Below are 14808 nucleotides of genomic sequence, written 5' to 3' on the forward strand. Positions count from 1 at the left end.
GGCAAGGAAGAAGGGGAAGAAAGTCAGTGGGGAGGGAAACAGAAAGGAAACAAGAAAGGAAGAAAGTCATTTGACATTTCCAAAATGAATAAAGCACGGTTTATTTTTGACAATCGGAATTATTTCATCATTACTGAAGTCTGTATATCTCTTTTCCATCAGAATATGTCAAGACAGATGTGTTAAGCGTTTGAGAAGATCCTGCCTATCTACAATGCTTAGAAATCAATGAAATAAGGAACAATCAGATTGATTAAAATTGAATTTGACTTTAATTCTCTGTTTGCCTTAATGAGGCATCTCTCTGGCTTTGTATACTAGCTAGAGAATAACAAAAAATTTTAATGAGGTGTTCAAATATACCATAGAATATTCACCTAGCGAATGTTGCCTTAAAACACCTGAAATAAAATTAAACTTTAAGTTCTGTTAATGGGGTCAGGTCTACAGACAAACAATACATTTATGTGTCTATTATGTGGCTCCTTAAACTTTATGGTACACGGAAATCTCCCGAGATATAGTTAAAATGAGATTCCTAGTGCACTTCTGAGACCCTGATTCAACGTGTCTAGAAACAGGGCCTATGTATTTGCATCTCCAGCAAGCTCTCAGGTGGTGCTGATTCTGATGGTCCCACCCACCACACGCTGAGTAACAATGGACTGGTATAGAGAATTTATCTTAACTTTAGCAATCATTTTATGATACTCAGTTCTGAGTGCATTGAATTTTCCAACCAGTAGCAAAGAGGTCAGCCTTTATCCACATTAGCCTAGAGACTTAGTAAAAGCTAATTTTTCCTTCTATCTAGCGTATTCATGTCAACACATGGCTTCTGTTGAGGAACATGAACTTCTAAAGACTCAGAGGAAGGAAATTAAATTCCAAAACACCTGCATCTAGTTACTATGTTTAATAAACAGTACTGAGTGCATCTGGTCATTTGACTTTAAAAATTGAATTATTTTATCACACAATACTGAAAAGACTACCAAACTTTTGCCAACATTTTAATACCCTTTCAGACTTAAAATGCTCTAAAGGCAGTAGAATAAAAGGACAATTTGATCCTTTGTAGGAAACACATTGGAAATAAATGCTGACTCCGATTTTGTCATGACAGTTTTCACTGTTTGTCAGGCAACAGGAAACATTTTGATAAGTTGATGCGATTTTTGACAGAGACTTGTTCCATCTCGGACGCCCCTTTGTTGGAACAGGGCAGATGGTGTTCTACAGAAACACTTTTGCCACCTCAATTCATTTCTACATGTTGTTTACTCTAGCACACTGTTCCTTTTGGCTTACTCACACGTGCCTAGACTAACACTGGGAGTCATTTGCTGGGTACATTTGGTTCCTGGTCACTCTGCTTCACAATCCGCTATTGTAAAATCACCCTCTTAAGTTTGTTTTTGTCATCTGTGGGCACAGACTTTGGGCATGATTTTCAGTTTTATAATATAATCTCATAATTGACAGGATTTAGAATGACAAATGGAGGATGTCAGTGTGTTTAAATAGGTGAGCCCTCTAGAAAAGCACATCACTCCTCAGGGCATCAGAATTCCAGCTCTTTGGGCTCTTGATTCTCATCTTTGGTGAAAGGTAATATATTCATGTACAGTCTAATATGATGTCTTATTCTACTTCTGTTTATAAAATGTATATATTGATCAGAAAAAAAGTCTCTACTCATTATTTACCTTTGCGCTTGAAAAATATTATTTAGATTTCTAATTCAGAAATCAATAATTTTCTTTACTTGTCAGCAGCCACAGAATTGTGTTCACTTGCATATACAGAATTACGGAAACATATAAAGAGTTCCAGATTTGGTTAATTGTGTTGAATAAGAGAGTTTGGATGATTAAATCACTTTTGCCAATGCAATTTCTCAAAGTATCCTCATATATTTTCAGGTTGATTTTTCTCCACCTGTTATCACGAATTTTCTAATACCAGGGTTACACCATCTAAAACTTTTAAGTCAGAAACCAGGCTCATTTTCACTAAATGTATGATAAAAACATTCCCTGTTGCTTGTCATTCTACATTCTAAACATTTCTTTCAACTCCACCTTCATTGTTGTCTCGAACATCATTATGGAAGGCTACTAGACTCTCACAACCATCTGAGTGATCAGCCTGGCTCCTTCTTTGTCCTTCTTATAGCTGAACTATTTTGCTTCCTACACGCTATCCTCTCTCTCATTTATGTTTCTTTGCAGGTTCCCATTTTACTCATTCCGTAGAGTCTAACACTAGATTTACCTTTTCTTTGCTTTAATACTCTTATTCACTCGATCTGTTTAAGATTTCCATTATGGGTGTTTTTTTAGCACAGCTTTCCATAGCAGAGCACTTATCTTTACTTATCAACGTCCCCCTCTAGTCTCTCAGTTCCATGATGCCAGGCAATGTGTGTCAGTTGTCTTGGTATTTCTAACATGTTTCATAATGCTTGGAGCCTAGTTTGAGTAACAAATGTTTGATTTGTAATGCAGGAATGAATGTGCTACTGATGTTTCATGTATGCTTCACAGGACTCAGCCAAACATGAAGATCCTTGCATTTGTCTTTTTTATCTTGGCTCTCCTGGTTGCCATGATTGTAAGTATGTCATGGAATTTTGAAGAATATGTTCTCCTTACTTCTCCAAAACATCTCTTATTTCCTGGATTCTGGCCTATGTTTGCATTTACCTGAACATGGCTGTATTAATTTTAATGTTTTAACACAGACAATTTCTTTGAATTCACCTACATAAGTTTATTACGGACCGAGAATAAATCTTGAGTACAAATAAAAATGGACACACCTGACCTTCCTGAAACTCTTTTCTCCTCCTCCTCTCCACCCTCCTTTGTTTCCTCTTCTGTTAAAATTATTGATTTCTTTCACTTTGGTTTACTTTGTCTAGTTACTGAGAAGCCCATCAAGAAATAATAATAATATTTCAATTTATCGGACAAATTATAGTGAATGCTTCAAAAACAAATTGTTTATCACATTAGCTTTCTATAAGAGGACAGAAGTGCAAAAATTGAAAATCAAGAAGAATAGCCAAAAACGTAATGGCAACTTTATCAGCACAACAAACATTTGAATAGCTTTGGAGTCACCAAAACATAGTCATATAGAAACCATTTGTCTGGAGCAAATCCAAAGTTTAACTTTCCATTTTTCCCTCTTCTATTCACGGTGATATTTTCCTCCATTTTACATGCAAAGGAAATTGAACCAAAATGAATTGATATGCGAATGTAGCACATTAGTTATTGCAAGAGCCTACCCTTCACTCATCTTAAAGACGCCATTAAACAAAAACAAACTAGTTTAGTGGATCAGTTACCAAGACTTTGCTTCCATTTTGTTCAATCATAATTGTAGCAGCTAAGTGCTTTTTTACACTCTAGAGTTATAAAATTAAGATGTTAACTCTTTTCTTCTTTTCTTTTTTCCAAGGGAGCCGATTCATCTGAGGAGGTAAGATATTCTCATTTCCTAGAAAACTAGGAATTAAACACATATTAAATTTTTAATTTGTTCTTTATTTTAACAGAGATTTAGAAGGCATGTGAGAAGATACCCGGTAAGCATTCCTCTGATAATGTGGTACACTACAACCACAGTTTCTTCTCTGAGTATTTATTCTATAAATAAGAACCAATACATAGCTCTGAAACATGTCTGTATAATGACTGGCTCAAGTGCACATTGATTTTATTTATTTATGATACACTGGCAAAAGACCCAAAAGTCTTGTGTACTAGTAGCATTTAGATGGAAACTCACAATGCCACCCTAAGGAAGACAATTATTCCCTCAGATCTTAGGTGTCTTTGTTGATAAATAATTACCTTGATGAAACAATTGTTGAAATTCTAATTCTGTTAAGTGTAACATATGTTTAATGGAGCACAGAGGGTGATAAAGGCACATATGGTGTGGTAAATTTCCACCTGCTGATTCTTTTGGAGACTGATGAAATCATTTGGATAAACTGACCATGATAAATAAGATAGAAAATTTCATTTATTTATTATTTTTCTGAATGCAATGTATCTTTGACAACTCATATTATTTTGGTATGTGCTGTTAATGTGATAAGTTCTCAAACATTGATGTTACCAATACAGTAAAGAGATGAATTTAAAATGGCACCCAATAAAAAGATGAGAAGGAGGGATGAAGATATTTGCATTAACAGAAGTCAATATTAAACAATGTAGGAGTTTTAATAGAAAATAAGCTCGTTATAAATCTCAAGTGAGCAGTAGCAATCCCACCTAAACTGGAATTAGTAAATCCATCTGCCCTGGAGTAGTCAAGGATGGGCAATGTAGAAGCTTAGAGATAACATTATAAAGGCTATCAAACCTTTTTCCAGTGGTTGGCTATCATTTATGAACCATGTGTGTTACAAAACAACAACATTTTCAACAAACAGTAGAAATGGAAACGATCATTTTTACCTTCTCTTCGACATTTTTCTCAGAAAACAGTGAAAAACTAAATGTTTGAAACACAATCATGGAGATGTTGTATAAGGTCCTATGAGCTTTACCAACTTAAGTTTTTTAAGTGACCTGATTGTGAGATATTTGCACTGTCATTGTCTCAATTCTCTACAATGTTCTCTTTCCTTTTGTTGGTATACAGAGAGAGTATTTTAATTCTCAGCTATCTCAAGAAGATAGACCTTATCAACCTGATCCATCAATTTATTATCCTGAATATCCATATCCATATCCAGTGCAATATCGTTAGAATGCTGTTCAGTACCACAGGACGGGATTACAGAGGTAAGCTGGGTCTAGTGACATTTTCGTTCTCCAGAAAAGTCAATGGTGACAGTTACAGCAAGAAAAAGCAAAAGCAAGCCATCAAACCAAAAGCAGCCCCAGGTTAAGAAATGTATCCCGGGGGAGCTCTCCTGAAGTGTAGTTACTGATCTAAATGTTACTGAAAGAAATCTTCTGTCCTACTGTGGTGAGGAGCCTCTGCTTTGGGGACGGAGAGACCTGCGTTTGCGTCCTGTTCCGGATCACTAGTTTCATGACCTTGAACTATTCTTCGTCTTTTCTAAACCTCAATTATCTCGTGGACAAAATAGGTGTTACAACAATACTTAGCCACTCTGTAGAATTAGTGAAACTATTGAAAGACATATTATATAAGGGCCCTGAATCAGAACGTCTATGACTGTGGCTGCAGCCCGCCCTGCTGCTAAATCTGCGCCTGGAGGCTGTTTCAAACTTTTTCCTAAATGTGATCTTTCAGGCAGCTTCACAAGCATCATCTGGAAACTTGTCAGAAATTTAGAGTCTAAAGTTGTATTCCGACTAGTGAATTAGAATCTGCATTAAATAAGATTCCTGTATGGTTTATAACACCACAAAGTTTGAGAAGCTTTGCCTTAAACAATTAGGATAGGGACCACTGCTCTAATAGAATACCAACAAGGAGTTAAGGAGATATTAGCAATTCGCTCTTTAGAAAGCCAGTTTGACCTAAAACTATACTATGTGTTCCAAATTCTATGAAAGATTCAATATTTCACTCCAAAATAAAGCAATCCTTTTGGAGATAAAATAAAACAGTCGGACAATTCAAAGTGGATTAGTTGCAGAGGATTTCAGTTATTTTAAATGCCCTTGGAGAATTTCTTCAAATGGAATTCTCAGTTGCCATTAATGACAGAGTGAGGAGTCCGCACTTGGCTCTCTAGGCTTTAAGTAATAGCTGAAGATATCTGATCAGGAAAGAGGATATAATCATATTATCTTGAGCAGATAAATACAGATGAAAAGTGCAGGTTCTGTTTAAGCGGAGGTGTGTGAGAACTGAAATAGGTTGGTAATAGAAAGGCTTAAAAGGAACATGGGCAATGGTCCAAGGAAAGGCTAGATTAAACAATGGGTTGAAAGAAAGACCAAATCAGGAAGGGAGAAAAAAGAAAGGGATGCAAGTTTTCAGGATTAGAGTAGCAAATAAAAGTGCTGAGCACAGATGCCTTAAAAGAGGCAATGCTCTGCTTTTATTTCTCTGTCGTTGATGTTTTCCTTCAGGGCATTATCCTTTGTGTGTATATTTTCCTTGGTTTAAGTAGGGGATGCTGAGGAAGACAATTTGGCTACCTTAGTTTGAGAGAGAATAGCATTCGAACTGAAAAACCAAGTGGGCTAAAATGCAGAACTGAACCGCTGAACCTCATGTCCGAAGTGACAAGGGGAGGAAAAGATGATGGAAATTCATGCAGTGGATATTTCTGAAGTCCCTGAAGAACCAGGAAAAGTAACAGCAGCTTGTTTGTGTAATGAGTTTGGCTATGAGATTTGAAGAAGTGGAAATAAAGGAGTTCTTTAAAAGATTGGAAAGAAACGATTAGAAATAGATACTGTTTCTTGTGTTATTATTTTGGCAAGCAAGAGTCCAAAGGAAATTTGTATTCGTTCAGTCGTCAGATATTTCTTGACCACATCGTGGGCATGCAATGAGATAGCCACAGGGATATAAGCACCAGTAGGCCAGAGTCTCTGCATTCAACACGTCTTACCTAGTTTTAAAGATGACTATAAAGTCAGACAATCATCAGTCAGAATAGCATTTGATAAAGAAGTGATGTGGTTGGGTAGATTTTTTAGGCACATTACACAGGCAGGAGTATGGCAGCTAGAGTGAGAGGGAGTATAGACGGACAATAAAAAAGTCCATTGGGAAACCATCAAACTAATTTCGGACGAGTAACGTAAGCACTTGAACAAAGAAAGAAGTAGTAGAGAGAGCAGCAATTTCCTCTAGAGTCCGATTATATAAGTACTTTGGAATAATTTTAATAACGCTTTTTCATGTGAGTGATCTTAACGTAGGCACAGTTTTTGGTCAAGGTCTTTTTCATGTCAAATCAAAAAATCAAAACAAATCCAAACTTTGACAGCTAGAAAGTTCATCCAGAAGCAAGAGCTTGCAGTAGGGAGAACTCTCAAATCTCAACAATCTGCACATTTTTCAAAATCAAACAGAAAAAGGCCTTCCTTCTATCGGTAAGGAGAGGGAAGCAAAGATTAGCAGAAACTTTTAAGGGGAAATTGGGCAAGCCGAGGGAAACGAGCAGCAGACACTGGTAGGCAAAGCGTCCACTGTGGTCAGTCGATTCTCAGGTAAGCCGGTAAGGGGGCACGTTCCCCTTCCTAGTGCTTGCTCAGGCTCGGAGGTAAGCAGAGTTCAGGGGCACGTAAGAAGGAGATAAACCTGACTAACATTTGGTGGAGACAAAGCAGAGGGCAACAAACAGGCAACTGTGAACACTTGGTCAGTTACATTTAGGTAACGCTCAGAAACAAGAGGGCACAAGGGTTTTGGCAATGACTTAATCTGAATGCTTTCTCTTTATCCACAGGCTTGGCGGGAGATTCGATTTTCTCTGTGCTCATGATGATTATTCCTACTCAACAACCCTTTACCCATCTGGCAACGTTATGTTAGCCCTCATCTAACAAATACAGCCAAAGTTTTTTTAAAGCATCCTTTTGAATAATTCAAAAGAGTAGCATATTATATGCATTCTCTTATGGATGATATTGGAATTTAAAAAGAATTTGAGCCATAAATGGTTTCCAGCATTTCCAACACAAAAAAGAAAATTCAATCAAACAGTGTTACATGAACAACACAACCCGAGATCAATGGTCACTCCTTTTAAATCAGTGGTAATAATATTCTCTGAACTATTTGATTTTTTCCACTTTGTTCTCTGTGTTAATTGCACTACAGAATGAGAAAAAGCTTGCCATGCATAATAAAGTGATCTATCAAGCACATACTGTATACGTTCTTTTCTTTCCCACTGTGTTAGTTTCCTAGGGCAGCCATAACGAAGGACCCAAGCTGGTGGCTACAAAAACAGGAGTTTGGTTCTCCTCCTTCTGCAGGCAGGGCCTGGCTCTCTGACAGCTCTAGGGCACGGTCCTTCTTTGCCTCTTCCCAGTTCCTGACTGGTCTCGGCAATCTTTGTCATTCTGTGGTTTGTAGATGCAACCTTCAGTCTGTCTCTGTTGGCACCAAGCTGTCTTCTCCCTCTGGGTCTCTCTCCTCTTCTCACAAGGACACCTGTCATATTGGAATAAGGGCCCACCCTACTCCAGTAGGAGCTCATCTTAATGAATTCCATCTGCCATGACCTCTATTTCCAAGAAGATCAGATTCTCAGGTATTGGGAGTTAGGGTTTCAGCATATCTTTGGTGGAGGGACACAGCTGGCCCATGTCACCCATCTACTCTCAGTTCTCTATAAAATTTTTCTGCAACCATCATATGCCAATACTTCTAATATCCTTCAGTATGTCAATATTCCTCAGGTTAACACAGACAGCGCTATTTCATCATCTTCTGCAACAAAGATTATAGAAGGAAGCAGGTCAAGACACAGCTGGGTGGTTATTTAAAGGGAAAGAAAATCATCCAGGCAATCCCATTTTAACTTTGAACTATTCTGTACTAAAAGGAATTTCAATCCAGCCAGTTTGCATGAAATCACTAGAATACTAATCAAAATCTTACCTTTAGTTTTAACTTTAATTTTAAGCAAACTTATGAGGAAATCTGATTCACATCCAGCACGTAGCTGGAAAGAAACTCTCAGCTATACAATGGTTTATTATAAACATTGGCAGCTAAAAACCCACACGTTATGCTGTTGTGTGACCTTTATGAGATACAAAATTTTATTCACCAAAATTCTTGGAGACAGGGCTTCTCTTCCTGAGAGCAGCAGCCAAAACTGAAATCCAATCTCCAGTCCCCAGAGGGGTGCAAGCAACAGAGAGGCCCACTGTTGGGAGCAGAGACATAGGAAAGAAACAGAAGGAGAGGGCTGAGGAATCAGAGTGAAGGGAAGTTGGTAGAATGCTGAGTTACGTGTGCTGTATGCTCTCCCTTCAAGTGCCTTTTGACTCTCCGCTTGACACTTTGGTGTGTAAAAGACTTCTGAAATTTAACAAGCCAAAATAGAACTCTTTGTTCTACCGTTACCCCAGTTTCAGCTAATTTGACTGTGCACTTGCTCAAATTCAAAACCTAAGAATAGTCATTGATTTTTTTTCTCCTCTACCCTTCACTTTTTACAAGCAAGCAATGTATATCTGGTAAGCTTTTCCTCTAATATTAATATATATTAACATGCATATTGTTTTATAATATATGCCTTTTATGTGTGTGTATGCATATATACATATATATGTGTGTATATATACATATATATATATATATATAAAATTGACTAAAACTTCCACTCACTAATTTGACCCAGTGAAACTTTTATTCGTAAGAGAATTCAAATACAGCCTGGTTCCAAAACATATATTTCGTTAAGAAAGCAAGAGGTCATATCAACATTCTATCAATCAGGTGTTGTTAAGAAATTAGGCAGCGAGAAATAACTTTGCTTTGTGGCTGTCCTTTGGAAGAGACTGGATGTGTCAGCTGTAATATGTCTGATCAATGGCCGGCCGCTCAGATAAGCATCTTTGCACATCTCTATTTCTTTCAAAAATTTTCATTATGACTCTCACTTACTGGTGACATGATTCTGGCCAAGTACCTTAGCCTATCTGAATGCCATATTCTCCTGGATGAGTACATCCCAACGGAGTTCTGGAAGAATCAACATAATGACAAATAGAAGGCACCAGTACAATGCCTGACATGGCAGCAAGAATAATTATCCTTTACTCTGTCCGAGGGTTTAAGTGTTCTACCACAAGTACTTTTATTCAATCTTTACACAATCCTACTGAAGCAGGTATTACTACATCCAGATAAAGAATCCAACATTGCACAGAATTAGGTCACTTGCCCCAAATCACGCAATTAGTAAATTGTTAGAGAAAAAAAACAATATTCAGACCCCTTAGATTCCAATGTCCATGCTCTGTATAATACTCCCACATTGCATTTATTAGTTTCCTATTGCTGCTATGACAAATTATCAGACACCTAGTGCTTAAAATTGCACAGGTGACTTTTTATTTTATTATTTTTAAACCACTTTATTGAAATATGATTGACATGTAAAGGCTGTACATATTTAATGTATACAACTCCATGTGTTTGGGGATGAATACACACCCATGAGACCATCATCACCGTCAAGGCCATAGACATTCCCATCGCCTCCCAAAGCGTCCTCCTACCCACTTTATGGTTATTATTGTGTGGTATATACATGTGTGGTAAGAACACTTAACATAAGATCTACCGCCTCAGCAAATCTTAAGTAAACAATACAGCATTGTTAGTTTATAAGGATTATGCTATAGAGTAGGTCCCCCGAACTTAGTTATCTTGCATGACGGAAACTGTACCTCTGACCATCAGTTGCCCATTTCTACCCCTCCTAGCCTCTGGCATCCACCATTCTAGTCTCATTTTCCTTCTGCCTGAAGGAATTCCTTTAACATTTCTTGCAAAGCAAGTCTGCTGGTCATTGATTCTTTCAGCTTCTGAGTCTGGAAACATTATTTTGTCTTCCTTTTAGAAGCATATTCTCACTGGTTATAGAATTTATTTGACAGATTATTTTCTTTTTAGTACTTAAAAAAATTCTGCCATTCTCTTCAGGTTTGCATATTTTGCAAAATGAAGAGCTGTCATTCATATCTTTTCTATTCCGTACACATCTTTTTCTCTCTCATACTTCTAAATGTTCTCTTTATGACTTGCTAGCAAGAAAATTGACTATGGTGTTTTTGATGTTGTTTTTTTCATGCTCTCGTGCTTGTCTTTTGTTGAATTTCTTGATCTACAGATTACAGTTTTCCTCATATCTGGGAAATTTTCAGTCATTTATGTATTCAAATATTTTTCCTACCTCTTCCTTTTCACCTTCACTACAAATCCTTGGGAATTAACACAAGGTATCCCGCAGTTCATTGAAGCACGGATGGATTTTTTTTCAGTTTCTTGGTCCATGTTATTTTGCACAGTTTTACTGCTGTATTTTCAAGTTCCTAAACTTCTTTTCTTCAGGAATCTTTCAAGTCCCCTAACCTATTTCTAAACATGCTATTAGTTACATTCATTTTACTTTTCATCTTAGACGTTATATTTTTCAAAGATGCTCAAGTTTTCCTCTACTTAAACTCATAGAACATACTTACAAAAACTATTTTAACATCCTGCTTTACTAATTCTATAATTGTGTGACTTCTGAATCTTTTTGTGTCAATTGATCTTTCTCTCCATTGTGAGTTATATTTTCCTTTTTTATTCCATGCCAGGTAATTTTGATCAGGTGCCAGACATTGTGATTTATCTGTTTTGGGTGCTGGGGTTTTTTTTTGTTATTTTTAAAGATTTTATTTTTTCCTTTTTCTTCCCAAAGCCCCCCAGTACATAGTTGTATATTCTTCGTTGCCGGTCCTTCTAGTTGTGGCATGTGGGATGCTGCCTCAGCATGGCCTGATGAGCAGCGTCATGTCTGCTCCCGGGATTTGAACAGGCGAAACCCTGGGCAGCTGCAGCGGAGTACGCAAACTTAACCACTCAGCCACCGGGCCAGCCCCTTTCTTTACTATTTTTTAAATATTGATTTAGGGTTGGGGTCACAATGAAGTTGCTTGTAAATAATTTCGCACCTTAAAGTCTTTCAATTAATCTTTATTAGACAGTCAAGGCCAGGCTCACCTTTCATTTAGAGCTAAACTTCGCCTACTACCAAAGTGTTCTAACAATGCCACGTGCTTTGCAAGGTATCTCCACTCTAGCTGTGGAAACAGGGTCTATTCACAGCCCTGTTTCCAGGTATTGTACAACCTGTTTCTTGCTGATGTTCTGTCCCCAACCTCACAGAATTTCCTTATGCTTATTTGTGTTCATCAAAATCAGCGGAAGATTAGGGCAACCGTCTGTAGATCTCCAGAATCCTTTCCCTGTGCAGTTCTCTCCTGTCTTTGCAATTTCCTCCTGTTCACTATTCTGCTGTGTTTATTTGCGGACATTTGCCTCCACTAATCTCAACTATTTCTCCTCAATTCAGAATTGCCTAGTCTTTTTAAGCGCCTCTCCTGTGCTGCAGCTTGTAAGTTCTTTCCAGGTAATAAACTTGGACAACGACAGGGCTTATCTTGCTTTTTTCTCTTCTCTTCTGGAACAAGTCCTACATTATTTATTATACATCTTAAAATTAGCGTATCGTATATTTTGTTCTTTTTTCAGGATTTAAAGCAGGAAGATAAATCCAGCCCCTGATAGGCAATCACGGCCCGAAGCTGAATTCTTGAAGAAAAGCCTTCTGAAGTCCTTCCCGTGCCCTAGAAATCTGCCATTATCTGGCTCTTTTTGCTTCCCCGACCTCAGTTCCACCAAATCTACTCAAATCCAACTGCACTGTCCTATTTGCTTTGTAAATTTTTTTTCAGCAGGCCAGGCATGCTCCCACCTCATGGCCTGGACTGGAATGCTCTTCTCCCAGCTGGTTGTATTGTTTACTGTATTCCCTTCAAGTTTTTACTCTTCTGCTCAGGAAAGCAATTCCTGGCCACACTAATATTGAAAACCCATCCCTACCAAAACCTCTTATCCCTTTCTCCAATTCAGTTTCCTCCTTAGTATGTCTCACTATCAATCTAACTCTTTCTTACCTTTCATGTTGGAGCTCCCCTTCCAGAGTATAGAGTTAGAGTTATAACTTAGAGTATAACATCCACAAAGCCTGACATTTTTCTTTTGTTCATGGCTCTAAGTGTCTAAAAGAGTTTCTAGCATATCTTAGGTACTCAGTAATTATTATTAAATAAACTACAGTTATATATCAGCATCTATCTACATATTCATATTTATATATTGTTTTCATTTAATATAAAAAGAAATTTATATAAGCAACACAAGGAATTGTGTTTGTATGATAATTGCAGGATATTTTCACTGCTGTGTTCAAATTTCAACCTGACCTTGAAGAACAAATAAGAAATTATCATGCACTCCCTGGAAAATGTGATGGAGGTGCATTCTTAGTGAGAGGAAAAGTGGGAAAGTCACAGAAGAAAAGTGGGAAAAATGAAAATCCGTGATGTTATCAAGAAAAGTGTGAATGAGACTTAAAGAGTAGAAAGAAATGGAATCACAAATATCTGCTGTGCAAATTTGAATGGCCTTGAATGCTATGTTAAATATCTTCAACAGTACCTTAGACATGATAAGATGCCAGAGAAATATTTTTAGACAGTTAGGTTACCTGATATATCTATTTAAAAAAAATTGTGAGGATGTTGTGGAAAATATATTTTGGAAATGACAAATAAAAAGTTGGAAGACCAATTATGAAGCTGGATACTATTACCTGTGGCAGAGATGTTGAGTTGACTAGCACAGAGGCAGTGGATTGAAGAGGTCAGGGAGAAGAAGCCACAAAGATGAAGTCTTTCAAGAAGATTGACGGTCATTGTAAAGAGTGAAGAGATGGTGTGGCTGATGGGAAGTACAGAATAATGAGAGGGTATCTGTAAGATAAGAGAGAATTAAAGATTATTGTAGACAGAGGGAATGAACAAGTGCAAACACAACAAGTAAAGATATATAAGAGAAAGACTATAACCACATGAGTAAGTTCTTAGAGGTGGACAGAAAATTAGATGGACGCTCTTATTATTTAGTAACTCATAGAAAATTTTCTAGAGTGTCGAGAAATGCAAAAGCACAGTTGCATGACTTCCAGTATCTTAGAAACTAGAGGTAATAAATAAGAGTCCAAGGGGTGTCTGCTAAACACAAAAATGCTGACTGTAAAACTAAAGAATTTACTGACCACCACAACATGCCAGGTTCAGGGCAGTTGTTGGAACTAGAAAGATGGCTATGGAATGAAAACTGATTTAATGAAATAGTTCCATAAAATGTGACATAATTAGTGATAGCAACAAAGAAAATATAAAATTAGATGCAAGTTTTTTTCTTTTCTTTTTTTCTTTGGTAAGGAAGATTATCTCTGAGCTAACATCCATTGCCAATCTCCCTCTTTTTTGCTTGAGGAAGACCATCCCTGTGCTAACATCTGTGCCAATCTTCCCCCATTTTGTATGAGGGATACCACTACAGCACGGCCAGATGAATGGCGTATAGGTCCGGCCCTGGATCTGAACCTATGAATCTCTGGGCTGCTGAAATGGAGTGCATGCACTTAATCACTATGCCAGCTGGCCGGTCACACAATTTTTTCTTTTAGATGCAGAAAAATGTGACTTTAGGAGAAATCACTTTGTCAATGGCTGCTAAACACTAATTGTTCTTTATTGTTTAAAAGCGCAGTGATAAGTTCGGTCAATTTTAGAACAACTCTTTCACAAAATGCTATGTTAACATATTGAAGCTGGTACATTCAATCATCAGCTAACCAGCAAATTTGGCTTTCCAAAATGACTCATTCTCCAATAATTACAAGCAATTATAACCAAGCACTTTGCACAGAAGTCACACTGGTGGCACTTAGGCAAAAGTAGTCTGCTGTGTTTGGCCCACACAATATTTGAAAACATGTTTAATCAGTTCACAAAATATAAAAAGCAGATTCACATAAATATTCAAACTCTTGTACTACCTTTAAAAATTAGAAGGTGTGGCAAGATTGGGGCATTTATTGGATCATTCAAAATTGACTAGAGCTGAGGATTAACTCTTCTTTTTAAAAATGTTCTTAGGGAAGGAATAGGCCCACCATATATCCCTTTTCTTCCACCTGGCCCTCCTTTATACTTTTATGTCCCCACCTGCATGATCAATGTAGTTTCTGAATTTGTAACTTCTGCT

At 37.3% G+C, this 14808-nt stretch overlaps 1 long non-coding RNA gene across 1 annotated transcript; it reads left to right on the plus strand.

Moving 5' to 3' along the window:
- Positions 1-1519: 1519 nt before the first annotated feature.
- On the plus strand, positions 1520-7553 carry LOC139044856 (uncharacterized). Its single transcript, XR_011502211.1, has 6 exons — positions 1520-1611; positions 2550-2616; positions 3472-3492; positions 3569-3598; positions 4669-4811; positions 7409-7553. It is a non-coding gene; the product is annotated as an uncharacterized lncRNA (long non-coding RNA).
- Positions 7554-14808: the final 7255 nt, after the last annotated feature.

Source organism: Equus asinus, chromosome 3 (genome assembly GCF_041296235.1).
Source record: "Equus asinus isolate D_3611 breed Donkey chromosome 3, EquAss-T2T_v2, whole genome shotgun sequence".
NCBI lineage: Eukaryota > Metazoa > Chordata > Mammalia > Perissodactyla > Equidae > Equus > Equus asinus.